Below are 20,150 nucleotides of genomic sequence, written 5' to 3'. Positions count from 1 at the left end.
TTCTTATCAAGATTTTTTTTAAATCCCATCGAAATGCTCCTTTCCATCCTCTAAGGTGACAAGTTTGGAGCTATAAATTAAATTGTCTGTCCTGAAGAGCGTCAACACACACACACGTCTTTATTATAAGTAAAGATGACAACGATTTTTCGGTGGTGTTGGTAGTATTGCAATCATAAGTTGATAAAAAAATACATATCAAAAAAAAAAAATTAAGCATAACTGCAAAGGAACAAATTTAAACTGTATTTAAAACTTAATCAGAATTCCAATTTTTGAAATAAAAATAAACTTGCATTTATAAGACAATTTATTTCATATCCTGCCCCATGTGGCCGACTGTAGCCAAGAATCATACCAAAGAACAGGAATTACTGCAAGTTTAGTTTTAGCATGAACGTCCCGTTTTTAAGCAACACTAGGGATGTTGAGGGACGAACCTCGTACTTATGAAATGGGTCAGATGACGAGGACGACACTTGCGCTGACTTCTCCCTCTCCAAACTTCCACACCACAACAGCCGGAGGACATTTGGTACTGACGAATTTAACGTGCACCAGATCCACTTACATGACGGTTTGTCGGTGGAATTGGGTCTAGAACTTGAAATCCTTGGGTTCCGAAGTTGAGACCTCACAACCAGGCCACCGCAGCCTTGGGAAACCCTACAAAACCAAACGATAAGGCAAATAAACAATATACTGTGGTTTGTTTGTAACAGTATTCGCAAAGAACTTCAGTTCTCCACCATCATTCATGAAAAACTGTATGCAAGATTTTTTGATTGATGATGATGATGTCGTGTCCACGTTACCACAGAAAGGGGGTGCAGTAGCTTCTGAGGGTAAGACCCCTATATGACTGCCAGCTCATATGAAGATGAAACTCACACTTTCGCTTGCACAACCCCTTTTTACAGGCAGGCACATTCACGCACCTCACAGATAGAACGCAGATGAAAAACAACCATGCCCGGGATTCGAAACCGGGACGCCCAGATCACGGGAAAGGTGCGTTACCCCTATGCAAGGGCGCCGGCTGATTTTTTTTTTTTTTTTTTGATTAACTGGATAAATACGAAGATGTCGCAATTAAAGAGATTGAAATTACGATCCTAAATATCCCAAGAACATCAATGATGTCCATTTGTAACTAAACCATCACCAACTTGTTGCTACACCATACCAACATGATTCTATGACCTGAACTTCGCGAATTAATTCCATAATATCGATAATTCCATATTTCTCTCTTTCTTTTTCCTTTCATTTCGATTTTAATTTAAACTTCAATAGTTATTATGCATTATTAAATTTTCCACGCATAGCCATCTTGCTATGTAATGTCATAATGAAGCTACTTTTCTATTGTTTAACTATTATGTTCGGAGGTTAAGAACCTTGAGTCCGAGCGCTCCGCACATGCTTCCGTTAAAGAGAGAGAGGCACGATTTTTTTATTATTTTACCAAAATAAAGAGTATTATTATCCCCCATTTTTTTATCCGTTTACTTCCACATAAAAAGATTAAATGCAAATTTCATAAAAATGTGAAAAGATTTTGTTTATGTGCTATGCAATAGAATGTTCCTGCCATTGACAACAAATGATTCATTAAAAATTCACTTGAAGTATCCATATACTTTCCACTGACGGTTTTGTAATGTTGCTCTTTATTTTTACTGGTAATAATTTCTGAAAGTTGTACCTTAAAAAAATTAAAAAGTTGAAAAAATATTTTACTGGCTTATACTGTTAAAAAACAAATGCTTGCATTAAACGTCAAAACTATCTAAAATCTTTATTTTAATTAACATTTTAGAACTGATAACATTATCACTATCATTGTAGAATTATATCGAATGACTAATATGATGATGTATGAACTCTTCACTCCGTCTTAATGTATATTTGTAAATATCAGTTATAATATTATAAATATGCTTAATAAATATATAATAAATAGATATTTGTAAAATTCTAGCCATTCATCCAACCAAAATATGCGGTCTGTCACATCAAATTCACAACAACAAGGCTTTGCTAATGATTCTTCAGAAGAAAAAAAAAAATAAATAAATATTTTTTTACATTGCTTAGAATTAAGCAAAAGAAATTTCCCAGTGATGTCAAACGATTATTATGCTATTTCCTTTTCTCTGGTTTCCTCAAGTGAAAAATAAATTTTAATCTTAAGGCTTGCAAATGAATAAATCTATTTAATAAATTCATTTGGCACATTGCCAACTCGTAAGTTAATAGACTCAATGTTATCTTGTGAGCAGGATTACTAGAGTAATTTTGTTTGGATTTTAACAGGCTTGGAGTATGTTGTTAGAAATGTAAAAATCTCGGAAGAGTTCGTAAATGAGCTATTTAACTCAAAGAAGGTGAAAATGGGGGGGGGGGAGTGAAATTTTCATTTCGCTATAACTTTCTTAATATTGAAGACAGAAAAATAAATCCAACTAGCCAAATTAGAGCCTTATTAAAAGACGAACAACTTTTGTACTTAAAGTCATTCGATAACTGCCATATCTTAGAAGTTAGGTTCTGAAAAGTGATTTTCAATTCCTAATTTTGACTGTTTCTAACATCAACAATTTATGTTGCCATCTTTTATGTAAAAGAATCCACCTTTGCCTTCTAGCTTGCCGAGAGTAATTATTTTTTTTATTTCATATGAAAATTCATAAATTCTAGATATTCTATCAGAGATTTCATATCACCATCCCTATTTTGGAAAGAAATATCAAGAATATACATCACTGTACTTTCTCTATCGCCGAAGGGGAGGAGGGTACGAGAGGGTTTTCCAGTCCAAACCATTTAGTCGATTTCGCGTCCTTCTATTTAATTTGAAAATAGTGCACATTCATATAACCCATTTTATACATTCACAAATAAACGCTCCTCTTTCATTTTCTAGGGATATATGACAGAATATTACTTCGACAGATCTCGCTGTCTGAATAACTGGATCGATTATGCCAATTTTCATCAGCAATCAATTCCGTTTATTTATTATTATTATTATTTTGCAAGAAAGTGGTGAATCAGTATTCTCTATTGTGCGAGTATAATTTAAATTGGCATTTCTATTTGTTGTGATAAGATATAATTCATCAAAGTTAGTTGAAACTGCTAATATGATTGGCCAATAGAAAGGTGCCAAAAGTGATTACTTTTGGTCATAGAATAACATGCTTAACATTTCATCTATTTAGTTTGATACCTTTTTAAGTTATACTAAACTCTTATCGAAAGAGATAATTACATCCTTAAATAAATTACGAGCAGGTTAAATTAAAATTAACTCACCATTAACTACTAACACTCCTTAAAGTTGTCTGGTATAGTTCAATTTAAGAACATGAATATAATTTGAAACATTTAAATATTGCGATCATTAAATGGGGGAAATGGAACATGTAATTTTTTTGAGAGGAGTTTTATGACTGCTTAATAAATTGATCTATGATTTTATTTTCAAAAACAACTAGTCGGTGTAGTTTCCCCAAAACTTTCTCGCACACTTTTTAATAAAGATTTTATGCCAGTGAACGCCTTTCATGGCACTGGCGTATAATAGTTACGACATATTTACCTTTGGCGTGAATTTGGCATTTTTAATGAATCTATCATGTGATCCTTGGCGAGTATTTTGGGGATTAATCCCTGGCATGCTGTCAAATGTACCCAAAAGATCGAATTTGGATTTGAGGCGTGTTCTGCCCAACCGATTGAAACAAAAATGTGCATAAAACTACATTTAAATTCTCAAAATCACGTACCAAATTTGATATATTTTTAGTTCCTGCGTTTTTGAGTTTTTACGTTCCCATGTTTCTGAAAGGACAGACCCGATTGTGACTTAATACCATATTGGATTTCGCATAAAATTCGGTGCATAGAGGTTAAATTTGTGTGCCGAATTTTATCTATCTAGCTCTCTTCGTTTTGCTGCTACCGTGCTAACTTACATTCAAACAGTCGGACAGACGTAATTCCTTTGAACAGATTTTGTATAAAATTTGGTAGAAATATACAAATTTGATTATAAACCTGTGTATTAAATTTCATCTGTCTAGCTCAAAGCGTTTTGGGGTTATCATTGTCACAGACAGACAGACGGACATTTTGCAAAAATGTGCCCTTTGAACTCAGAGAAGTATAAAACGTGGAAATTTGTCAAAATCTAAAGTTCGAATTTTTTGCCTGTATACCAAATTTCATTCTTGTAGTTCAAAGATTTTTTTAGTTATCTTTGTCAGACAGACAGACGGACATTTTCCAAAAATGTGCTTTTTGAACTCAGAGAGGTCCAAAACGTGGGGATTTGTCAAAAAAATTTTTATGATTACTATACTTTCTCTATACTTCGTATAGGAGAAAGTAAAAAGTTAATGATTTTTGTTTGGCATAATACGTGACTCAACGTTCTAAAATTACGGTAAGGAATACAGAGTTTTTCCATGCCTTTCATGAAGTGTTTCCTTTCTCTTCTTTGGCGTCAGTCTGCTTAGAGAAACCAGACAGTTTTACTACTTTAAATAAAAAAATCTGTTTAAATTCTCGAAAGTTAGGAAAACGCTATATATTCTTCAGTGTTAGTGTTTCCATTGTTTCAAAATCCTCATTACGTTTCCTCATTCGTCATTTCCCGGTGAATCTTTTTCATTTTTTTTCCATTTTTAATTCTTTTTAACACCATTTACTTTTAATTTCTCGTATACGAAATATAGAAAACGTATTGTAATCATAAAAAAATAAATCAAGATTTTGATGAATTTTTAAGTTTTAGATCTTCCAGAGTTCGGAAAACTCATTTTTGAAAAAATTGCGTCTGTCTGTCACGAGGATAATTCAAAAATGATTGGAGCTAGATGGATGAAATTCAGTATATGATGTTTACACTCAATTTCTATATTTCTACCAAAATTTGAATAAAATCCATATAGAGGAAGTCTGTCTGTCAGTCTGTTCGAATATAAGTTAACACGATAACTACAAAACAGTTAGAGCTAGGTAGATAAGATTCGGTACGCAGATTTAACATCCATAGTGTAGACATCTTTCAAAGTTTGAGTCAAATCCAACAACAAGTAGACTGTCTGTCGGTCTATACTTTCAGAAACAATGTATATGTGATAACTCAAAAACGCAGTGACTTAAACATATCAAATTTGGTATGTAATTTTGCGACTACAAGTGTAGCTTTGGGTCAAATTTTTATTTCAATCTATTGAGAAAAACATTGTCTAAATCACAAGTTCGATATTTGGATACTATTAACGCATGCTAGGAATTAATCGCCAAATAATTCGCCAAGGATCGCAGGGTAGATTCAGTGAAAAAGCTAAATTCTCCCAAAGGCTCTTATTTCTTAACTATGTATGACAATGCCATGTAATATGTTATCAATTTATTAGAGAGTACGCGAAAAAGTTCTGGAAAGTTCCTCTGTTTTTAAATTTTTTGACAACTTTAGCAAACAAGGATTGGACAAACTCTATCAGTAGGGTTTAAAGCCTAAAGGACCAAGCATCAGAATATTATTTAATATGCCTATGTTCATCTATGGCGACCAACCCATTCTTTGCCAATAATAACTATATTTAATTTTAGTTAAATCATTTAATTTAGATATAACATGTCCATGATTCCATCAAATTGCCATATATTAAAATTGTGTGTTTTTATTAATTTTGTGTATGTTTTGTTCATTGTGCGTATGATTCATTCTAATAGAATTAAGTCCCATGACGTCATTGCGCTTTTAAAAACGTTATTGTAACGTAATTAATTGTTGGAAATGAAACAAGAAATATTTTAGAAAATTGCCAGCATTCAGACAAAAGTTGTACAATTATTAAATGTAATTAAATGTACAATTATTAAATGTAAAATTATTAAATGTAATTAAATGTACAATTATTAAATGTAATTAAATGTACAATTATTAAATGTAAAATTATTAAATGTAATTAAATGTACAATTATTAAATGTATTTATTAAATGTAATTATTAAATGTACAATTATTAAATGTACAATTATTAAATGTATTTATTAAATGTACAATTATTAAATGTATTTATTAAATGTACAATTACTAAATGTAATTATTAAATGTAAAAATTAAGTCCCGTGACGTCATAGCGCTTTTAAAAACGTTATTGTAAAATAATCAATTGTTAGAAATGAAACAAAAAATATTTTAGAAAATTGCCAAAATTCAGACAAAAGTTGTACAATTATTAAATGTATATCATTAAAAAGATTTTTTTAAAAAATTTAAATGGTGAAAAATTTATTATTTTGCAACAATATTTTCACTAGTTATCGCGGGAAAATGCCAAAATTTTGCTTGATTTTTAATTTATTAAAATTCTAATTAAACTTTCAAAAATTCCCTCTGTGATACGCATTTCCACATTCTAAAATATGTATTTGCGAATTTTGATAGCTGTAGATGAAACGAGTTGGCCTGTAGATTGCAAACGCACTCAAGCGCCCACGCTCACACAACACACACGCATGCACGCACGTGCACAGACACAACTTCATTATTAGTAGATACAGAACTTGAAAAGGATGAAATTCGATGCAGAAAGTTTAATTGCTTTTCCGTTTCCGTAATACGCATATGAAAATGATAATTTTAGAAATAAACGAGAAATGCAATTAAATTTGACATATGGTTTTCTTATCAGAATTGCAGGGCTTAAGGTTTTTTTTTCCTTAGTTCTAAATCCTTAAGTACTTAAAAATTAAATTTTCTACCAAAATTATTTCCTGACGGGCCTTACTCTTCCCCAAGTCAGTCCTATTTAGATAAGTTAAATGCAATTCCATAAACGGTTGTGTTTCCTTTTAAACCTTTAAAACCAATAAATTTATCAAAATCTCAAAATCGATTTTTTAAAAATATGACAATACTTTCTTTGTGTATTTTTCATGTATCAGGCAACATGCTGTCTACAATCCCCAAAAGACAAAAACAAAGCGGAATCATTATTCAAATGAAGTGAAATATTCCTTAGAACTAATTAGCATTTTAATGACTTCTCAGCATGGTGACAAGACGCTCGTTCCACATCAGTTCTAGGAAGAAGACGTACAGCAATAAGTAATTTCAAGAGGAAGATGTCTCTTTCCCTTTCTGGTTGAATTATTACGATTTCTTTTAAATGATGAAACTGTAAAGTGTTTCTAGTAGAAAGTGGCTATAAAATAACTCAAAAACAAACAAGGAAATATTCGTGTTGGTTGAATTGCAGCTGTAGTTTTCGTAGATAATTTGCGCGTACATGTGTTGAAAATGTCAGAAAGATTATTTTTTTTCCCTTTTGACCTGTTAAGATTTCATTTATATGAGCAGAAAAGTTTCTTAGAATATTTTTACTTTTTCAGATGCGAAATACATAAAGAGAAAGTATAGTAATCGTCAAAAAATTCGAATTTGAGATTTCGACGAATCTTCGCATTTCAGACGTCTGAGTTGAACAAAAACACAGTTTTGGAAATATGTCTAATCTGCGAACATGAAACGTTTTATGATAGATAAATAAAATTTGTTATACCGTCTTTACACCAAATTTAAAGATTTTTTTTAAAATCAGATTTTGGGCGAAATCTGTATATGCGGCTGCCCGAATACAAACGAACAAGGTAATTACAAAACGTAGAGAGCTAGATATATAAAATATGCTACATAAGTTTAGCATCTAAAATGTCTTTATCAAATTTAGAACCAAACGCACCAAAAGTTTGTCCATCTGTCGGTTCGAACGTTTGCATGCATGTAAACACGATAATTTAAGAACATAAGAACTTAAGCGAATTAAATTTAGTCCGCAGTTTTAACATCTAAAGTGTATATTCTTTGTCGAATTTTGAAACGAATCTGTCTGTGAATTGAACGTCTATAGGTCTGTAATTTTGCATACATACGCATACTCATAAACTTAATTAAATAAATTCAATTCGGTGTGTAATCTGTTAATCACAATTGTATTTCATGTCGAATTTTGATTTCAATCTGTCGGAAAAAAGGTGCTTAAATATGTGTTCTATTTTCTAATACTTGTGTATTAACCGCATGACAGAAATGAATCATCAAAAAAATATCGTCAAAGATTACACACTAGATTTAGTAGAAACGCTAAATTTATGCCAAAATCTATATTTCGTAATAAAATATATCGTTTATTATTATTATTATTATTATTTTTAGCTATATACTACAAAGTACATACTCTTATAATTGGGAAACTGAAATAAAAATAAAAATAAATCTAATCATTCGAAGAAGCCTTCCCAGCCTTGCCTAAGTTCTCGGGGGGGGGGGGGTAGAATAGTATGTATGTTCGAGAGTACATGCGAAAATTATATATATGTGTGTGTGTGTGTGTGGGTGGGAGGGTGTGTAAGTATGCTATGAATACACTTAAAATACGAATTAATGAATATTTATGAAAATTGTAATGAAACAGTATTTTTTTTAAGTGAAAAGGAAATATGATGATGATTATTTGAAATTTCTCTATGTTTGATTATTTTTTTAATGTTTGGCTGTATGTGTCTGATTATGAAGGTCGTAATTGTAAGAGGCATATAAAACTTTCTTTACCTACGAATTCCGAAGATCTTCGTGTCTTCCCTTGTTCTATTTGAGAATGTTTTTTGATAGTATTATCAGCAAAAAAAAAAAAAAAAAAAAAAAAAAAAAACCTTTCTTATTTATGATGTACATTTTGACGATTTTCGTTCTCGAGAACTTAGCAGTGTGTTTATGATTGTTTAATGCTCAAATCAACATTTCATATTTTTCTCTTCTACACAGAACTCTGTGTAGAACATAACACACAGAGTTCTGCGTGTTATGTTCCTCTTCCTTACTGCTTATCTCCCTTTTGCTGAGTAAAATCGCTCAAAAGGGATAAGTCTGGAAAATGAATTCTCATGCCTTTTGAAAAATTATCTTATATAAAATTTTCCATCATTTATTTCCTCTTTGCAACGTTCATGAGTTTATTAAGGGAATTAGAATGATCTGTACTTAAAAAAACATTTTTCAATTTTAGTATTATAAAATAAAAGACATTCGATTCCAAAAATGTAATATTTGTAAACTTGAGAAGTTGAAACACATAAGTCTAATTTTAAAAATGTAATTAACAGAATTCCCTATGATAAAAAAAAATATTCTTTTTTTTTTTTTTTTTTTTTTTTTTTTTTTGACATTCCTTTCAAAACATTTGGTATTCCCACCTTCCTTCCTCTTCTAAATTACAATGCACTTATTTTATTGCATTCGCATTAAAATTGTATCTATACATTGTTTACAAGCATTACGCAACTTTTAAAACCGTTTATTTTATTTTTATTTTTTTTATATTTTGCATATTTTGCAAAATATAAAAAAAAAGTTATTATAAACAGCTATTTAGAATGAAAAAAAAATTGAAATGACATAAAATGAATGAAAAAAAAATTAAAATTATTTTATAACAATTATTGAATTTATACTCATACATTATGCTAATTTTGGAATTAGTTTTTTTTTTAGTGTATTGATTTGTAGTTATGAATTTCAAAATTAAATTAAATGGATCACAGCACATAATCAATCGGCTGTAAGAAAACAAATATTTTAAAAAACAAACATTTTTTTCCATTCTTTTAAAATGAAAACAGTTGATTCGTTCTATATACGATAAATTTTACATAATATTTACTTCCACAAAAAAATTTAATTTATAATACAAATTTTGACGATTTTCCTTTAATAGTTTTATGTCCATGATTTTTTAATACTCTTCTCAATTGTTCATGTTTTTTTGTGTATTTCCATTATTATTAACTAGCTTTTATTATTATTATTTATTAATCATCTCAGGCTACCAGATGGTTCGTCAGGAATATTGGTTATATTTATTTTCGGATAAATCACTTTGATGTAACTTCATGTCCATAATTCCGTCAAATTGTTCACATTAAAGTTTTTTTTTTGTTCTTATTTTGTTACTATTTATTAAAGGAGGCAGGTTCCATGACGCAATAGCGCTATTAAAAAGATATATGTCAAGTTCAACTATATTCTAACTTCACTTTTTTTTTATTTGTCTTGTAAATTACACAAATTAGTTTACTCATTTATTCCTTTTTGTAAACGGAGTTCTTTAGATTCCAATGATGAAAGGCAATCACGCGTTGAAACATTTGATTAAACAATGAAAGCCGCTTGAAAAATCAGGGCAACAATATAATCTGCTCTTGGAAATTAGGCAAAAATATTTTTAATCAGCAGGAGGAGTTTCCTCAAAATTTTCTCACATTATCTCTAATAGATTTGTTATACCAGAGAAGGCGTTACATGTCAATGGCGTACAAAAGTTGCGAAATATTTTTTGGCTTAAATTTAGCATTTTTACTGAATCTTGGCGAGTAATTTGGCGATTCATCCCTGGCATGCGGTTAATAGTATTCGAAATTCCAATTTGTGCTTTAGACGCATTTTTTTCAACCAATTGAAACCAAAACTACGTTTGTAATCACAAAATCCTATATCAGATTTAATATTGTTGCAAAATTTCCGAGGTTCGTTTGGATAGTGGAAGTTATACGGTGTGAAGAACGCTCAATCACCAGGCGGAAGTAGAAAATAAAACAACGACGTTTATTTACACGAAGACACTCAGGACAGCACAAAGACAACTATATACAGCACAGAAGACGATTATCTTCAGCCGAGACGTGCAGCAACAACAGCAGCATATAACAAGACTCTACTGCAGACAGTAGCGCACAGCTTAGTTCAGCACTGGCTTCACTCCGTCCCTACTCCGCTTATCTCTGGAAGGCCAGTTTTTTATCGTCGATTCCGACTACTCCCTTCTCTATCGCTTCCGACTATTCTCGCACTCCACTGGTTCACGATGACTCCCCGGCAGCTGCAGCTCCTTTTATAGGTTTCAGGAGGCGGGGCTAGAAGCCACTCAACCAATCAGGAACGTTTGAGGCATATTTCGGTTCCTACTGGACGGATCGGGAAAATTCTCGATGTTTCGGGTATAATCTATTTTGGCGCCAAAGTTGCCAAATTCATCGCCAAGTCGCCAAATGGTCGCCAAGCTCTGGGACCTCCTATGGAACCAACTATGCTGGGAAGCCGCATCACAGATTCGTAACAATATATTTAAATCATTGCGTTTTCGACTCATCATATTTACATGTTTTTGAAAACTAGATCGACAGACTGTCACAACCTTGTTGAATTTTAATCAAAATTTGATATGTGTCTACAATATAGATGTATACCAATTGTTATACATCTAGCTTTCTTTATTTTTGTACTTATTATGTTTACTAATATTAGAACATTCGAACAGTCAGATTTCCTCTGAACAGATTTTCCTTAAAATTTGATAGAAATCTGCAGATTTGATGTAAAGACTGCATACCTAATTTCATCCATCTAGCTCAAAGCGTTTTCGAGTTATCTTTGCCACAAGCAAACAAACAGACGGACACTTTCCAAAAATGTGATTTTGGGAGATATCAAACGTAGAGATTCGTCAAAATATCGAGTTCAAATTTTTTGACAATTACTATACTTTCTCTGTACTTCATATACGAGAAAGTAATAAATGTCTAAGTTACCCAAAAAATATGAACGATTATTAAATTAATGTTATTCGAAAGCTAATTTTTAAATTTACACTATAGCTACCCAATATTATTTAACCAGATGTTCAGTGTCTATAAATATATGAATAACTCAGTGATAGTATTGAAACAAATAAGAATCTGACTAATAATTCTTGGCAAAGTACTAGCACACATTTTTAACTTATTCAATAAAATTTGCTTTGTTTTTTTCATTAACTTAATTGGCAACGAAATTAACGATATTTGTTATATGAGCTTCTACACCATAGTGATATTATTTTAGTTTAATTAATTATATTCGCAAGTTTTAAAATTTAGAACGATAATTTTTTTAAAGTTGAAAATAACGGTTAAGAAAAAGAAGAAGAAGAAGAAGAGAAGAAAGAAGCTGAAAAATTGAAAAAGCAAAGCACAGTAATGGTTAGGATTTGAACAAAATTTTAATAACTAAATAGAACGAAATTGCTCTGAATGCTTATTTTCTAACTAAGCTAATGATTCAAAATTTTATATTTAATTTCTAAAAACGCTTAATGTAGAATGACTCTCTAAAATTTGAAATACAATCAAGTTTTTTTTTTTTTTAATTTTTATTTTGGGATACATAGTTTCTATTTAAAATAAAATAATTATACATTATTTATCTCATTTTAAACTGTCATCTATATGTATAAGAATCATCGTACGTGGCACAGAAATAGATTTTATTGTTAATTGTAAGCAAAGTAAGCAATTTTATTGTTGTAAGCAAATTATTATACAAATTTTTCAAACTGCTCCGTTGAACTTTTTTACAATTGACGTGATTCAACGCTCACTAATTAACGAAACCACTAAATGTTATTAGAAATATTCTAGAAAGGGTCTGACATGTCGCCAAAAATTCCATTCATTTAGTGGAAAGAAAATATAAAAGAAATCAAATAATAGGCTTCAAATAAAGTTTAATCGAGCGCAAAATTAGTTGTAACCTTCGCCAGATGACTAATCTCTACGACTTGCTTTTGGAAATCGATGTTCATATCTTTTAAAACAATTATTTTACAAAACTGGTCATTGTATTATCGTAAGACTAAAACTAAAATTACCCTTTTAACGATATCAATCCCATTTTCTTACAGTTTTCCCCCCTTCATTTTAATAATATTTTTATGATTCAACTTGAAACGCACTCTGTAAATGCTTTGATGGAATTTCATCTTATCCATCTAAACCTTCAGACGCGTGCTTTTAATTCCTCAATAGAATTTTCACTGCCACTTTTATTTCTTGACATATACTGTAACATCTTGGGGATATAATTGTTTAAAGCTACCTCAATTATTGGCTAAACAGGATTTATATGCATCGTTTATTTATAATATTGTGATTAAAATAGTATACACTTAGTACTATATGCACTTAGTTAAAAGCCGGGATAGCCTGGTTGGTAAGGCGTTGAAATCGCATCTCTTGGGTACTGTGTTCGAACCCCCCAGTCGAAGACTCTCCGTGTATGTGGCGGCTGGTGCACGCATAAATCTGTCGTGGCCACAAAGTCCTCCAGGTCGAGACAGCACCACTGAAGGCACTGGTTCAGAAGTGATTGTTCTCTGATTCAAGTCTAAATTACTGTCTTTGAATGAAATGTATGAATGAAGTCCGCCCAGTAAAAAGGTTTGTGGTGCATGAGTTGCTAAATCGTACTCTTGGACCTAGATGGCGCTACGGAAACAAGAGATGTTAAAAATATCGGCATAAAACCGCTGACTTCGTCCGCGGGTTTGTCTATGATAAGTGCCATAAGAAAGAACAACATCTAGATTATTACAACAAAGAAACAAGGAAGGTGTACAACAAGGAAAGTAAATAAATTATCCTTATAGCTCTCGACATCGGTAGCATCCTATCCCCCTTCACTCAGGTTCCTTCAAACATTCCTCCACCCCTTGTTCTCCAATAAAAAATTTTGCACAGGAGGTGGGAAAAAGTTCTTTGAGCTCAGCTGCTGTGTCACAATACACCCTTTAATTTACATTAAATTGAACCCACATTTTTCAATTATATCAAATAAAGTGATAAATTATTTTAAAAAACGAGTGCGTTTCATATTAATCATTCAACAATATAAATCGTCAATAATCTGAGTGAACAAGTTGGTCGCCAAAGGCGGTTGATATATAACATAATATACTTTAGAATAATGTTTTGAAATGGATAAAAAAGATGGGTGTCAGATCGTCGTTAAACAGCAAATTTTTATTCAAAATCAACTGAATAACATTTTTAAAAATTGTTTTTCATTAAGTGCAAAGAATGGGGGGGGGGACTCTACTCTACATATATTTCATATTTATTTTAAAATCATAGATAAAAAAACAATATTGGATTTTAAAGAAATTACGAAACAGTTAAAATGACTATGAAAGTATGTAAAGTTACAAAAAAATAAGATGGTTTTTTTTTTTTTTTTAAATTAAGAAAAATACTGAGTGGCTTATTGACTAGGGGAAATGGGGATTATATACATCCCGGCGATCAGATTTGGTCTTGTCCATGGAAACAAAACATTAGAGCGTTTATGCCAGTTTTTAACCCTTTCTAGGGCCATGGGAAGTATGCTTCCCACCAAATTTATCAATCTTTGTATGAAATGATGTAGGTTGGCATAAGTTCTGACAAATGTTTTTAGTAAGTCAGAAACTTAGATGCTTCAGTTCTTTATCTAACACAAAATGATGTGACTTGGTTTGTCACTTAATTATTAATGAACCAAATTAATGAATTAATCAGATTAAATTTATTTAATAAGCTAAATGAATCCCTTTTCTTATTCTAATTTCAAGCCTAAAAATATTTTAACATAATATGACTAGAAAAAAATGGCTTTTAAAGGGTTAAAGCAAAATATATTGCGGGAATGGAAAAAGAATATTTTAATTTGAGGGTCATTTACTCTCGTTAAATCATAGATTATAGTTGGAGGCGAAATAATCATATTATGCCTCAGGCGCCATTTACCTTCGCTATGTCATTGAAAATACTAGTGTAGTAAAATTGGCATTATTAAAATAATACGATCTGTTTTTAAATAACAAATACGAAACTTAAAAACGATACTTTTAAAAATCTGTTAAAATTCGATTAAAAAAAACCCGCACGGCAGCTAAATTGTTTTCATTATTATTTTTTTATTTTAAAATTATTTGAAAACTCAATTTACGTGATAATATATTCAGCAATTCATTTTTACAATAGTACTTACACACAGTAATATATTCAGTATTAAATTATAATTCATTCAATCAATTTTACATGACAACATGGAAAAATGTTAAAATCATATTTATTTTTTTAAAATTAGTTAATATTTTAAAATTAAAATAAATAAATGAAGATGAATTCCTGTCTTTTCAAAAAATGATTATGTTGCATTTTCATAGCTTTTACCTCCTTTCCCGTTTTTTTTTCTTTTCTTATCTATTTTTGACAAAAAAATTTCCGACAGATTAATAACTACATAATTATTGTAATTTTTTTTCTCAATTTCAAAAAAAAAAAAAAAAGTTCATATTCAAATTTTTAAAAATATTTTTTTTTCAGAAACTTGATTTCATTGTTTCATCAAATGATAAAACGATATTTTTTTTTTCTATTTTTAAAAGTACGGTTAATTACGTGTGTCTTCTTTGATACATTACTACATAAATTCACGACCAAATCTTAACGTTCTTGGATTTAGAAATTACTGGCTTTTAGAAACGTTTTTTAATTGCGTTGTTATGCTAATTGTTAACACAAACAAATGTTCAGAAATTTGTTTTATGATAAAATAAAAATCATCTGCCTCTGACCCCTTGCGGCACTATTATCATATCCACTTGATAAATGCAAATCTCCTACCCACACGCATGTCTCAATTTCAAAACGTTCCCCTTTCCCGCGCCATCAAAATGAATAACGCTCCACCCACCACCCCCGAGCATGCACTGCGTCTCCTTCCACGCGCAATAACAGAACCGCTCTCCAAAATCGTCTGCAGTGTTTCACAACTCAAATCGCCAAACGATTTTCGCCGAAGCTACCTCCTCTGTGCTGCTGCCTTTGCACAGGATAGTTGAAAGCTTCATTTTTAAAACAGATGTGTGTGTAAAAGGGTGTGGATACCGTATCGGCGTTTAGTTTCGTTTTCTGCGGAGAGCGGAAGATGGAATAAACCGAACGATTATCGATCGCTCCGCCAAACGATATACGGACCCTGCCTATTCCACCGTGGGAGATGAGTCAGGAAAAGATGTTTATGTGTCTGTTTGTTCGAAATTAAAAAAACAACGATTAAACACTCACATTGAGCAGTTTTCGTCGACTGTCTTCTCCAATTCGAAAACACTGTATGATGATTGTGAGACAACACTAAATCGCTTGCAGTTTTCCAGTGAGTTCGATAAAGGGTGCGCCATGAAAGGTTGAGGGAATGTTCAACAACATTATTCCCCTAAGATTGTGAAGTGAATGAAAAAATAATGCTTTCCCATATTTAATTATCTATGAAAAAGGATTCAGTAAAATTCGAGGTAAGATTTCCAATTTTTGATATTTTTTATGTTATATTTATAATGCTTATTTATTGGTGTTTATAAAAATATATCGAGTCATCGATTTTTGATTGTTTATTTAGTCAAATGTAATATAACATGGATGATTTTTTTTAATGCTATAAGGATTTTTTTTAAATTTTTTTCTGTATATGTATATATTCTGAAAATTTTCAAAATAATCAAGCTATTAACTTTAATTAATTTTGATCACCAGTCTTACATTAATAATGAAATTGTCTCGCATTAAAGACCTAATTATTTATTGAAAAATAGAAGATATCTTTCAGAAAGTAACTGCTGGCATCAAATAAATTTTAAAACTGGAAAACAATTTGATATTTTTGAAAAAAAACAATCGTTTTTTTAATTATAAATTACACATATTTGTTTATTTAAATTGATGCCTTCAGTTTCTATTATTATGAATAAAAGAAGCGGAGGTAATAATTTTTAGAAATTACAGTTGTCTTCAAAAGCTTTTTTATGAAATTAGAAGCAACACATTTTTTTAGAATTTAACTTCATTCCTTTATTTAAAGAAAAAGCTATAATTGAAATTTCTAAAATGGAAACTTTAAACTTTGAAGCCAAATTCAATAACAAAGAAAATTGCTTTTTATTTTAATATGCAGCATGAAATATGTAAAAAATTGATTTTTCAATTGAAAGTAACTTGTGAATTTAAGTCATAAGAAATCAAGTATATTTGAAGAAAATATAACTTTTCTTAAAATATTGCTTGTCACCTAAAATGGAATGTAACATAGTAAAAATTGATTAAAAATATTATATTTGATGTAGATAAACAAAAAATATTTATTTATATTATAAAGTTATTGTTTCATATGCATTTTTTTGTTATTTGCTCTGACAAGCCATTGATTCAAACTGCGTAGTTTTGCAAGGAAATTTAGAAGATATACTTTTTACTTTATTTCCATATGTAAAATAGATAGTTTATTTTAAATTATTTTTCAAAAAACTATCTGGCATGCCTATGTATGTTATTATTGAAAGTTATCAACAATTATAATTTTTTTTTTTCGTATAGCGTTAAGGAGATAATCTATTTACAACTCTATGTCAATCTATTTACGAATAATGTAGAAAAAATAATACTAAGTTCATATTTCTCTTTTCAGTTTTCATTATTTTATTCTTTATTCACAAAATTATACGTACTAGTATTCTAAATAGTCAAACTGTAAAGGCGAAGATAACAGTTGTGGCTGTTGCCATTCAGAAGAAGAAAAATACCCCACGGAAAAACATTTCCATAAACACAAACGATAATTTCACAATCTTTGATTTCAAAATATAAACTGCTTTACACATTTCCAGCTTTTTGCGTTTCTGGATTTAATTATTTTTAAAGTAAACTGTTTTCGAAATGCATTTCTTTTAATTTCTTGTGGTTTGTTCATTATTGATTGTTTATTTGCAGATTAATGATTGATTATTTTACCGTTTGAAAATGTACTTCCTAAATATGTTTTTTAAATTAATATTTTCATGTAATTAGCTTTGTGAAAACTGCTCTGTCATTCAATTTAAATGGGTTAGTTTGTTGTGACTGAATAGGTAAAATTGAAATAAAGTTCAAGTTATTGTTAATTCGAAGATAATAGAATTTTCTTCTTTTCCTCGTTGAATCTAGATGAATTTTTTTTTAAATTGTAAAGATTTGTTAATATCGGTATTGATTTATTGGGGATTGAAAATCGATGCAAATTAGAAATTAAAGAGATAAATAAGTAATTTTACAAAATAAGAAAAATACTGAAATTTCTGTCAGAGTGGATTTGAAGTAATTTTGGAAAATTAAATTAATTGGTAAGCCTACGAAATCCAAATTGGTCAAATACTTATGAATTTTTTGTGGTAAGTAGTATTTTAGGATATCCAATTAATAGGCAAACATATTGTTACCTATCTGGTGTATTGTTCTAGACATTAAGTCTGGTGTCGTCTGTTGTCGTAGAAACTGCGGCTTCTCCATCATTTTTTGGCGACACTGGACGAATTAAACTCTTTAGGGGTTTTTAGGCAATGCAGGATTTTGACTCTCCCAAATCCAAGTTTTTCTTAATTTTAATTTCATTTCTTTATAAGCAGTAAAAGATTTTGATAATTTGAAACAGCAAAACATTAGATTGCGGATCATTTTGAAGAAGGCTGGCTTTAATATGTCGTGTTAAAAAAGGAAGAATTTAAAAGCAATTTTATGAAAATCATATTTGTAAGCACACATCACATTTTAATTCAAAAGATTTTATTTTATTTATAGGTGTAAAGAATGTTTATGTGACTTTGAATATTCATTTTTTTCTCGAAAGAAGGTATAAAAGATAATTTTTTTTACATTTTTTTATTCTGTAAGAATAAATCGCATTTTATTTCAGAAGATTTTATTTGATTTATTTTCAAGATGAAAAGAATACTTAAGTGGTGTATGGGATTTCGAATATTGATTCTTTTTCTGAAAAGAAGGTATAATTGATAAAAATATTTTTTTTTATTCTGTAAGAAAAAAAAACCTCATTTTAATTCAAAAAAATTTATTTTATTCATTTTCTAGATGAAAAAAATGTTTATGTAAGGAACAGGATTTCGAATATTGATTTTTTTCCCTGAAAAGAAGGTATAAAAGTTAAAGTATTTTTTTACAAAGATAATGTAAAGGGAAATGGCAATTTAATTCCAAAAAATTTTCATTACGCGTTCAAATGAATTTCCAAGAGTCTTTTCTTCTTGCCAAGACGAGTGAAAATCTCTTTTGTATCAGTAAAAATATGGCGATTTATTTATAAGATAACAGGGGCACGTAGTCAATCTTGTCTTTCTATTTCTTATGTAGGGCTTAGAATTTAGTTTATTAAAAATTATATATTTGATATTTCAGTATATAGCAACACTTATGGAGGACACATTTCGCTTTTGACAAAACAATGTATTTTTTAAATTAAAATTGGATTTATTATGCATTTTATTATATAAAAAATGTAATATAAATGTTTCAAAAAGTAAAGAAAGTTGTTAGAATAAAGGAATTGCAAAATTAGGAAAACTGCTTGAATAAAGCTCCAAAATTTAGATGGTATTTGCTTTGAGTTTCAATAAGTTCGAGTATATGGCTTTTACAAATTCTATAAATGTAAAAAAATAAATTACTCTGAATGTATCGTTCGAGGTGCATAAACTCCGGATCTTAATAACCCGGCGTTTGATTTATTGCCAACACATACTTGTATTATTAATATTACTATTCACACATATGTTTTTATTAGTAGTAAAGATTGTCTTTTTGATGGACAGATGAAAATGTACAATCAACGAATCACTTTGCCTTCAAAAGAGAATCTTCATTAACTAGATTTTTTATGTATGAAACAGTTCATTTCTTTTTATTTCTTTTTCATCCCCCCCTCACAATATTTGCGAGATACCAGACTACTTATGATTATTTAGTGACAATTCTAAAATCCAGGAAAAAATTATTAAGGGAATGTAAACTTATAAAATATACATAAATATAAAAAAATATGAAAAGGGAAACCATATATATATATATATATATATATATATATATATATATATATATATATATATATATATATATATATATATATATATATATATATATATATATACAGTTGTAGGAAAAACCACACTGTATCGATTTTTTAAACATATAGTAATATTTATTTTTAAAAATTAAAGGGGAAAATAAGGAAGGTTAGGAATTAGAATGAATAGCAACCCATATTGTAACATAAATTGTGAGAATAGAAAACGCAAAATAAGATGATAAAAAAGGTATTATACTTATTAAAACATTATTTGATAAAAAAAATGTACAGATAGTTTAAAATTTATTCGCATTTCGTATTTTCTTGCT

At 29.8% G+C, this 20,150-nt stretch overlaps 1 protein-coding gene across 1 annotated transcript in view; it reads left to right on the top strand.

Annotated features, from left to right (window-relative positions):
- Positions 1–15,675: 15,675 nt before the first annotated feature.
- LOC129957007 (adenomatous polyposis coli protein-like) overlaps positions 15,676–20,150 on the top strand; it is a 126,274-nt gene continuing 121,799 nt past the window's right edge. Inside the window, exon 1 of the mRNA XM_056069112.1 lies at positions 15,676–16,228. The gene's annotated coding sequence lies outside the window, so the exon portion shown is untranslated. The remainder of the gene's footprint in view (positions 16,229–20,150) is intronic.

The sequence above is a fragment of the Argiope bruennichi genome, chromosome 11, assembly GCF_947563725.1.
Source record: "Argiope bruennichi chromosome 11, qqArgBrue1.1, whole genome shotgun sequence".
In the NCBI taxonomy this organism is placed as follows: domain Eukaryota; kingdom Metazoa; phylum Arthropoda; class Arachnida; order Araneae; family Araneidae; genus Argiope; species Argiope bruennichi.
The sequence above is the reverse complement of the archived record's forward strand: the minus strand, read 5'-3'. Positions and strand labels throughout refer to the sequence as shown.